Below are 10918 nucleotides of genomic sequence, written 5' to 3'. Positions count from 1 at the left end.
CCCACCTTAAATATCTTTCCTGCAATCTCTCTATTTCCCCTTTTTCCTTCCACTCCCATATTTCCACTCCGTAACTTATCACCGTCCATATCAACTTATCAAACAACCATATTCTCCTACCCCAATCCCCCCCAAACCTCCTCTTTCCAATCTCCCATACTTGTCCCAGCAACGCCGCCCCTCTCCTCGTCCTCTCTTTTACATGTTCATTCTGCCTCCCATTACATTTTACTACATATCTCAAGTAGCAGAATTTTCTCACCTCCTCTATTATCCTACCCTTCCACCTCCAACTCATTTTTTTCCATCTTCCTCCCCCTTTTCTGCATCTCATTATCTTTGTTTTTTCACTGTTCAATACCAATCCCTTTCTGTCCAAATACACCTCCAGTTTTCCTATCATTCCTTTCATATCTTCCTCATTCTCCGCCAACATCGCTATATCATCTGCATAAGCCAGTGTATATATCTTTTTCCCTCCCAGCTTTATTCCACCCCAGCCCCCTATTTTCAGTTCATCGTCAATGTCAGCCAGCAGCAAGGTGAACAGATTTGGACTTAACGGACACTCTTGTCTGACTTCCCTTCCTGTCCAAAATCTCTCTCCCATCTCCTCTCCCACCCTTACACTGCATATCGTCTCCCCCAGCAGTTCTTTACACCTCTCCACCAAGCCCTCCCTTACTCCCCTTTTTCTCATGGTTTCCACTAGAATCCTCCTGTCCACCGAGTCAAAAGCTGCTTTTAAGTCCACGAACATCACCACCATCTTCCCTTTCTTCCCATTTACTTGTTTGTTTATCAGGTAATTCTTGATAAACCTAGGTCCTAACCCCTCTTCTAAACCCTGTCTGACTCGGTGGCAGCAAGCCCTTCTCTTCAACCTCCTTCCTCAACTTTTCCGCCAACACGGCAGCATACACTTTGTATGCCGTTTGTGCTAACGTCACCCCTCTGTAGTCCCCCACTCTCTCCCCCTCCCCCTTTTTTCCTATAGGCACTATAATTCCCTCCCTCCAATCTTCCGGCCAACCCTCTCCTTTCCACACTATATTCACATTTCCAAAAATTTTTTAAAAAAAACCCCCCCCAAAAAACCCCAAAAGGGGGAAACCCCACACTTCCCCCGGGGGTTTTTGCCCCAAAACCCCCAAAAAAAACCCCCCCTTTCCCCCCTCCCCCCCGGCCCCCGGGGGAAAAAACCCCCTTCCCCTCCCCCAAAGCTCTTTTAAAAACCCCCCCCATTCTTGCATACTAATTTCCCTAAAATTACCCTTCTTCCCTCTTTTTTTCCCTTTTTAAAACCCCCTTTTCCTACCTGCCCCTCCTCCTACCCCCCTTTTTTTTTTTCCCCTTTTTCCCCTTTTTTTTTTTTCTTCCTTTTTCAAGCTTCTTTTTGCCTTTTTTTTTTTTCCCCCTTTTAAATTTTCCCCCCCCCCCCTTTCCCCCCTTTCCCCTTTTCCCTTTCCTTTTAAAAAATTGCCAAAATTTTTTTTTTTCCCTCCCCCAAAAATTCCCCATTCCCCCCCAGGGCCCCCCCCTTTCCCCCGCTTTTTTGGGGCCCCCCCCTTCCCTTTTAAACCCCCTTTCCCCGCCCAAAAAGGAAAAGGCTTAAACCCCTTTCCCAAAAATTTGGGGGAAAAAAAAAATTTTAAATTTTTGCCCCCTTCTGAAAGCCCCTTCCCTTGTCCTTCCCCCTTTTATCCAAAACCCCTTCCCCCCCCTCTTCCCCCCCCGACGCACGGCTGATTGGGGGAATCGACCCTTTTTTTTTTTTCCACCCCCCCAAAAACCTTTTTAAAAAAAAATTTCCATTGTCCTTTCAATTTTTTTTCCCCCCAAACCCCTAGCCCCAATCACCGCCCCCCTTTTTCCCCCTTTTTCTAACTCCCCCTATTTAAACCCCACGCCAATTTTTTCATCACCCCCCGCCCCCCCCCCTTTATTCCCCGCATCTTCCTTAAAAACCCTTTTTCAAAAGGGGTTTTTTTCCCCTTTTTTTTCCCCCTTTTCCTTTATTTTTTAAAATCCTTTCCCCACCCCCTTTCCACCCCCCCTTCCAATCAGCCCCCCCTCCCCCCCCCCTCCCCCTCCCCCCCCCCCTTTTTCCGCATTTCTCTCCCTCTTTCCCCCCCCCCCAAAATCCTCCCTTAAAAACCTCCCCCCTTACTCCCCTCCATTTTGTTAAATTTCCCCCTATTTTTTTTGAACTTCCTCTCTCCCCTTTTCCCCCCTTTTCCTTTTTCCCCCCAATTTTTGCTTTTTATTTTTTTTAGGCCCTTTTATAAACCCCTTTGGGGCCCCTTGCCCCCTCTTTATTCCTCCCTTTTTAAAAAAACCCCCCCCTCATTCCCTTTTTTTCCCCTTAAAAAACCCCTTCAACCCCTTCCTCCCCCCCGGGGCCCCCCCCGGGGGGGGTTTTGCCGTTTTTGTTACTTTTTTCGAGAAGCCCCTTTTTTTCCCCCCCCTTTTCCCCCCCCCCCCCCCCTTTTTCCTTTTTTCTCTTTTTTTTTCCCCTTTTTTTCCCTTTTAAAAAAGGGGTCGCCCCATACCCCCTTTTTTTTGGGAAAAATCATCGAATTCCCCTACTTCCGCGCCCTTTTTTTCCCCAAAAACCTTCCCCCAAACCCCACCCCCCTTCCTCTACTCTACGGGCCGTTATTTTTTTTTCCCCCCTTTTCCCGAATCCCCAAATTTCCCCCCACCCTTCCCCCTTCGCGCTCTCTATCCTTTAAAACAAGCTTGTCCTCAAACCCCCAACCCCCCCCCAATTCCCCCTCCCCCCTCCCCCCGGTTCTCCTCCCCTTCCTCCCGCTGCCTCCACTCTCCACCTTCTCTTTCTTTCCCCCTGCTAAAATTCTCACCCCGCCACCCCTCTCTCACCGATCTATCTCCACACCCCCACTTCGCTTTTGTTTTGCAAAAAATCGCCAACTCACACCAAACCCAAAACCGGAAAGGAAAAACCCCCCGGGGAAAAAATTATCACAAAATTATAGAATTTTATATACGTCGAAAAGGGGCCCCAAAAACCCCAAAAAAAAAAATCACGAAAAAAAAAAACCGGAAATTTTTTAAAAAACCCCCCAACTTTTTTTAAAAATTAAATAGAAAAGGGATCATTTTTATTTCGGGGAGGTTTTTTTTAAACCTTAAAATTTTTAAAAACCCCCTTCTTTTTTTTTTTAAAGGGGGGGGAAAAAAAAAAAGGGGGTTTTTAAAAAAAAAGGGGGTGTGTAAAAGGTTGTATAAAAAAACCCCAAGGGGTTAAATTTTTTATTTTTTTCCCTGCAAAAGTTTTAAAATTGTTTTTTTTGTTGCACATCTTTTTTTTTTCCCCCGATCTTTTTTTTTCTTTTTTTTTTTTAAAATTTGATATATCTCACGGAAAAATTTTTTCACCAGCGCCACGCGGAACCCCCCCATACCACAAAATTTTCAGTGTGCCCGGGGGCTGCTCCGTAATTATCCCCCGTACGTTTTGGGGTTTTTAAAAAATTTTAAAACGAAATTTTTACGGGGTTTTAAACCCCAACCCCAACCTGTGGGAAAAAATTTTTTAAATTAAAAATTCGTCAAAAAACCCCCCTTTTTAGTGTAAATGGTTAGCCCCTTTGGGGTTTTTCTTTTGGGGCCTTCCTACCCCTTTTTTGGTTTTGGCACTAGCCGCACGCTTCAAAAATTAAAAGGGGTTTGGGATCCCCGGGGGAAAAGTCAGCGCCAAAAAAAAAAGGGGCCGGGGGGGAAAACAGTTTTTCCCGTTACGTCCCCCAATCTAGTTACGGGGAAAAAAAAACCGGACAGTCAAACAACCGCATTTTAAAAAACCGCCGGGGCCTCAAGGGGGCAAAGGGCCCCCCCGCGGGGCCCCGGGCAAAAAAATTTGCCGTTTTTTGTTTTAAAAATACGAAAAAAAAACTACAGAAAAAGTTCGACGAAAGACGGGGAAGCGTGTCCGCACGCTAGGGTAAAGGGGGGCGCAATTTTCTCGCACGCACAAGGGGGCCCCGGGTTGGAAGCTTGCAGGAGAAAGTTGCGTTTTTCGGGGGACATGGTAAAGTTGCCGCTCTAGTCAAAGGCCCCCAATTTTAATTTTAAAGGGTTAAAAGAGCCGAAAAAACGCGAGGAAACCTTGTACCCGAATGGCGGGTTTTAGAAAAACCCCCTGCCCAAAAACCCCGGGGGGCCCCAAACCCCCCGGAAGGTCCCGGTTTTTAAAGGTTTTTAAAAGATAAGTCCTTCCTTTTTTCTATGTGACCCATGACTCAAAAGACCCCGTAGGGGGGTGACGCGCTTTTAAAAAAAAGTCAAACGACGTTTTGGAAAAGGGACCCCCCCGAAAACCCCCGGGGGTAAACTTTTTAAGCACGCGGCTTAACACAAACTAGCGCAAACGACGTGCGGAAAGTTGTTCACGATGAAACAAGTGAGGACCTCCAGTTTTCAGAACCGTGAAAGGAGAAAAACGGAAAAAGTGCGCAAAAGAACTAAAACCGCGTTGCGTTGTTGACTTTTTAGGAGAACGTCAAAAAAATACAAGGATAGCGTTCAACGAAACGGGACATGTGCAAGCGTTACGAATCGTTGATACAGCATCGAAAGTAAACGCAGCAGAAAGATGTTGTCTTCGCGACGTTGAAGTTGTCCGGCCAACTTCTTCATAGAGGTGCTTTCCACGCTCGTCACCGCGGACGAACCCAGCCCGAAAACGCGCGAACACGTTAGGGAATAACACGCTCGAACTGTTGCACGGGCCACGCAGACTTCACGTTTTTTTTGGGGGGGAACGAACACGACGTAGTGGAAGATGCGTGGCTACTGCGTTGTTTCACACGTAACACGACCGAGTGCATGTATGTCGGTGCGTTATGTACGGCGAAACGGTTTGTCGCTCTTTCTCTCCCCCGCCCCTCTTCTTTCTCCTTCTTCCCTCTTCCATCTCTTCTCCTTTTCGTATATGCTTTCTACTAGAGTATTTTATATCCATCGTCCAACGAAAAGTACTACTAGGGTTTTACAGCTTCTTATGATGCCCTTCACCTTATCGTGTGCCGTTACGCCGGCGAGGAACAACGACGCGGCGAAAATGTACGACGCGCGCTGTGGTGCAAACGTTCGCCGCAAAGAGTTTTAACAAAACGCGGAAGTCCATCGTGCCGCTTATATATTTTTGAGTCGCGTTCGAAAACAGTTGAACGCTCCGTCGGATATATAACCCGACGTAGTGCTCGTGAAAAATTAAACAAGTGGCCTCTGGCACAATGTCGAACACGTGAACGTGGTCTTGGGCTTTACGTCCGTCTGTTTCACAAGAATGAAACTCACGAAGCATAAAGAAGTATAATATTTACAAATAATGTTTCAGTACTGTAATAATAATATACGTCCTAGCCGCGACGTAACTATTTTAAAAATATGTTCGGCACCGTTTATGCATATTGTAGCAAGAGCCGTGGAAAAGAACGTTTCTGACGATAAAAACTTTAACGGTTTATTATTAGAATGTCGAGCACTCCGCGGCCTTTGTAGAACGCTAAAGCAAATGACGGACGTATTTAAGCATGTTTGTACGCTTTTCGTGTTTAAAGACGAGAGGAAAGTATCCGCGGGTGTTACCGTTCTAACAACGCTTAGCAAAAAAACGTCTCAAAAACGAATGGCGTATGAAAGCGTTGAAACGCTTCCAGACGACGGCGTCGAACGACGCTCCTTAATGAAAAAGAAGAAACGGTGAGATACACGTTCGAGAAGCTAAGAAAGAGACTGGAAGGAGTGGGCGCAGACGTTTTTAAAAGATACGTTAGGTGTAAGATGTAAAGTAATAAATGTGAGGAAAAGTGGCACGGTTACCGTAGAGTTAAACTGGAGGAGCAGGACAAAAAAGAAGTGCGGAGGACGAAGTACAAACTAAAGGGTGGAACGATATTCCGTGAAAATGATCTAACCTGGGAGGAAATGAAGGTACAGGAAGAACGTTCGAGGTGGGTTAAGGTAGAGAAAGGTAAAAGGGTAGAGGTTAAGGCAGGTTCGGCGAGAGTAAGACGAAATGGAGTGTGGAACGCGTGGGAGAAGGTCGCGAGGACGTTGGAAGCGAGTGATGGTAGTGGGGGTAGTCAAGCAGCAGGAGGGGCGGAGGGGAGAGCTAAGGAAACGTTTACGAAGTGAGCCAGAAGGTGGTAGAAATAAGACGAAGGGAGGATAAAAGGAAAGGAAGGGATGAACGTAGAAAGGGGGAGAAGGTCAGTGAAACGCGGCAAAAAGGTAGAAACCGCCTCGTTTAGACGGTGGCAGGAATAAATAACAAGGCGCGCGCGTTTTGGGGTTATATTACAGATTTTGATTTCCGAAGTCTGAGTGAAACATGGCGAGCGTCTGTTAGTTGGGAGACACGCAAAGTAAGGTTAAAGGTTACCGGATAAGCATTTTTGGATGTGTAGAGTACGGCTACTAGGGTCACGAAGAAAGGTAGGGCAAAGGGGGGGTTTATTATAGTTAAAAGGAAGGGATGGGGGAAAGAAGGATCACAGAGTTGCGCAAGAAAGAAAAGGAAGGTGTGTTTAGTTTTGTCAGAACGATTTGAGGAAGGTGAACGGAACGAACGATCATATCAGTATGTACGAGGGGGGGAGGTTGGAACAAAATGGACGAAACGTTAGATCGGTGGATAGAAAAAGTAGATAAAGAACTTGTGATTATAGTTATAGGAAGGAGATTTGAACATCAGAACAGGAGAACTATCGTGGCGGGAGGAAAGGAGCGAGTGGGAAAGGAAAGTAAAGATACATTATTAGATACGGGAAGGCATGAACTTAGTAGATACGGGGTTCAAACGACGGGAATGGGTAGCTATTGCTGACTGGTACCACAAAAGGTGATTGGAAGGTGAAAGTACGTTCGAGGGCTAGTGGAGCCCGGACGTTAAAATAAACGGGCGATGGTGGACTCCAGATCACCGCCTTTAGTCTCGCGGTTAGAGGTACGAGATAGGGCGTTTAGGTACGACGAAAAAGTCCAGATAGAAGAAGAGGAAGCAGACAAGAGGCAAGATGGACAATATGCTGGTATAGGATGCTCTTAAAGAGTTATAAGACGAAACTGAAGTAGGCTATCTGGGAAGAGGATTTAAAATCAGGCGTGTCAATTGAAGAGATGTGGAACACGTAGAAGATACGTCAAGAGTCTACTGATAAGGTACGGAATAATAAGTAGAAAAAGGAATCGTGTTATCGAAGGACTGGTGGACAGAAACTGCACTAGGAAGAAAAGAGAAATGTGAAGAGGGAATGTACACCGGAATGGAGAAAAGAATAATGGAAAGAGGAAGGTCGTTGGAAAAAAAGAAGTAAACTATGAAAAGCGCGGTTTGAACAGAAGAGGAAGGAGAAAGACGCCAAAAAGAAGAAGAGGACTGAAACGTCTAAGGCAAGATCAGAGGTCTGGGAATTCATTACGAGGAAAGAAAGAACAAGGTTGGAAGAAAACGAAAATTGGGGTGCAGACGGATACGTAGTTTAAAGGAGCTCTCGGAGGTACAGCAGATATGGCGGAAGACAAGTAGGAAATAATAGCATGAGAACGAGAAGAAGAAGAAGAAAAGAAGAATACGGCTGTTCTAATAGGCTCCGGCGGAGAAGAAGAACGAGCTAAGGCCGGTGAGAAGATTGAAGAAAACAAGGCTGTGGGGTTGTGGATTGAATAACCGCTTGAGCTTGGCTGTATGGAGACAGGGCATTCAGGAGAAAGGACTTACGGAGAGGTTCTAACTCAGGCTTGAAGAAAGAACTTTTATTTAACCTACCCAAGGACTGGAGACGCTCGTATCATATTCCCGCTACATAAAGAGGGGATGAAAACATGTAGAGACTTATAGAGGTATTCGTCTTTTATATGGCTCGGCTTACAAAATATATGCTGAAGATTATCACAAAGGAAGTTAGAGGAATCGTCTAGCAAAAGGCTTGTTCCCAGTAAAGCCAAGCCGGTTTTAGACAAGGTAGATAACCAGCGAACAATATTTTTGGGCTGGAGATCATCTAACTCAGAAAGAAAAAAAGTAGGGTAGGAAAGGTAAGTTTCTGCACTCTTTTGGACCTAAAGGCGCTTTTGACAACGGATGATAGACAACAATTCATGGAAGATACTTAGGGAACGGGGAATATAAGAAGAGCTTATGGAAGTTAGAAAGCGTTACGAGATCACAAGGTAACGCGCGTAGAACAAAGGAATGTCGAGCACGAAGACGTTTTCATAACACACGGAGTTGGGCAGGGCTGTGTCCATGAGCCTGCTTCTATTTTAAACCTGTATATATTATTGCGGAGCGTAGAAAGCATTAGAAATAAGAAACATCATAGGCGGGTCGTGGCATTAGAGATGTAAGAATGTGGGGTCGTTTAGAGTAATGCAGACGCGATGTATTTTTAGCTAAAATCAGAGATCGCGCTAGATATATGGCGACCCGTAGAGATTTTTTTAGGAAAGAAAACGGACTTTATGTACTGATAAAAACTAAGCGGGTGGGTTCATAAGAGAGGCAGGGAAAAGTAAAAAATGGAACGGGAGAATAAGCGAAAAGAATCGAAGACGTCAAGACGTTTTAAATCGCTAGGGTTTGTATTTATAGGACGGTAATATACAGAGCATATTAAAGAGTTTGTGTAGGATATTCAGTATAGCGTCTAACAGGACGTGGGGGCTAGGCGAAGAGGTTTTTAGGACGATTTTATTAGAAGAAGGATGCATCGTTAGATCGTTTAGTTAGAAAGCGTGCGTTCCGATGGGTCGAACGTATTGGGATCACAAAAAAAGAAAAACGTCGAAAAATATTGTTGGCGTACCTAGATGGGTGTTCAACATAAGTTTGCACGCCGAGATATAGACTGTCTAGATACGTAGGGTTGAGCACTGTCAAGGCGAGGATGGGGACGTATGGCTATGAAGTTGAAGCTAAGTTCAGGGAAACAACGGAGGAAGGTGGATGAAAAGTGTTGGGGCGGAGAAAAAAAGTAATACGGTGGACGCGAGTATGGTGTAAGGAAAGAGAGAAATATTTTAATAGGAATGGTTTGGGTGTTTGTTGCGGTGGAAGCCTTGAGAAGGGAGAGGAAAACGTTAGGTAAGGAACTGAGGAAGAGGGATGAGGATGTACCGAGGCAGTTAGAGAAACAGACGTTTGATGCAAGGTATAACAAACGATAAGGAGCTAAGTATGGCGTTGGAAGGCCAGTGCGTTAAATGTGGACACGTAGAACAGGCAGATCTCGGAAATAGTATCGGAGGCGCTGTTCAATTTAAGATGCGGAAGGCCAGATAATATAACCACTATGTTTGAAAGCTTGCAGTTAAGACAAAAGAATGGTTTATAGTATTAGGAAAGGATAGTAAGGAAAGGTTGGAAAAACTTTAGACGGATAACGTGGACACCACCAAAGCGGAGGTACTGCTAAAAGTTGTTAGGGAAAGGAGGATGCGAAAGAAAAAGAAGATAGCGCGAGAAAGTCACGAGGTTGTGAGAGAGGCTGTGAGCGAAGTAGGTAGTGCACGAAGATTTACGAAGACGCGAGGCCCGTGCGTGTGCGTTGTTAAATAGATTTATTAAATACATAGGTAAAATATTAAATATTAAATGTGCCCGACGTTGTAATCTTTTCATTTGTAAAGTTGTAAATTTTAATAGGTTCGGTAGGAGCCGGAGGAGGAGTGTGTGTGTGAATGAATGGGGAAATGATTGTAAACCAAGTTCATTTTCTGGCTGTTCGGCTGCTAAAGTTAATAAACTATATAATTTTGAGAAGCTTTCCATTTTTTTTCAAAAATACGCTGCAAAGTTAACACTTTTGAAACAAGACGTGGAAATATCGGCGGCGGCAGCGGCGGCGGCGGCGGCGGCGGGAAAAGAAGCAAGCACGGTTAGTACGAACGCGTCGGCGCCAAACGTCGTACACGCGTTAGTAACAAAATCTATGCCGTATGTAGTATTCGGGAGTTCGTTAAACTTAGCGTTACCGTGATCGTCCGGTACCGAATTAAAATCGAAAAACGTGTCTATTATAATCGAAATAAACAAAATAACGTCTAATTAATTAATACTGTAATCTATGTGTGCTATGTTGGACCAAGCTCATAATTCTTTCGATTGTTTATTATAACCGAAAGAGAGAGACGGTATCAATATACATATGGAAAAAAAAAGAAAAATTTTTAGTATAGAAATGCTAAAAGAGAAAATATTCACAGGAGTGACATGGTGATATCTTTTTTAGTCCTTTTTTAGACTGACTCGCCCGCACACTGCCATCATTCGGAATTTGCAAAACAAAAAATTATCAAATTACGTTATTAAGTTAATTCATATAATAGTATAATTATGGAAGAAATAAGTTTATGGGTAATAATATCGGTGGTGTAATTCAAGTGTAAAAAAAGGCACTAACATAAAAGCTGCTTTTCTTTTCGTTTATGTACTTACGAAATTCTACTACGCGGTATTTTTTTTTGCGTCTTCGCATTATTGGCAGACAAGTGCTATTTCCGTGTTGAATCAAGCGCAGCGCGCAATTCAAATCGTTCTTAAATTGTAAATAATTCGTTCGTTCTTAAATCAGTTTTCGGTCATAAGCGAAGCGCGTGAAAAACCATCGAGTAGAAATATAATACCAATTAATCAAATTTTTATACAACAGATTTCATCTGCAGCAATAATTAGTTACACTACCTTGAAATTATTATATATAGTTGAGATACTAATTCAGTAAGATCCCTTATCTATTATATTTGAGGATCAGCTTTGTTATTTATCAAATTTGGCATTACAACACAATAATTATTTTTTTTACTAACAAAGTGGATATGGATGCTAACCAATTTTTAAATAGTAACAATCTTAAAAAATGTATTAATTTTAAATAAGTTATTACTT

Source organism: Temnothorax americanus, unplaced genomic scaffold (genome assembly GCF_048541705.1).
Source record: "Temnothorax americanus isolate GAGA-0224 unplaced genomic scaffold, ASM4854170v1 Scaffold55, whole genome shotgun sequence".
Taxonomy (NCBI): Eukaryota; Metazoa; Arthropoda; class Insecta; order Hymenoptera; family Formicidae; genus Temnothorax; species Temnothorax americanus.
Note: the sequence above shows the minus strand (reverse complement) of the source record.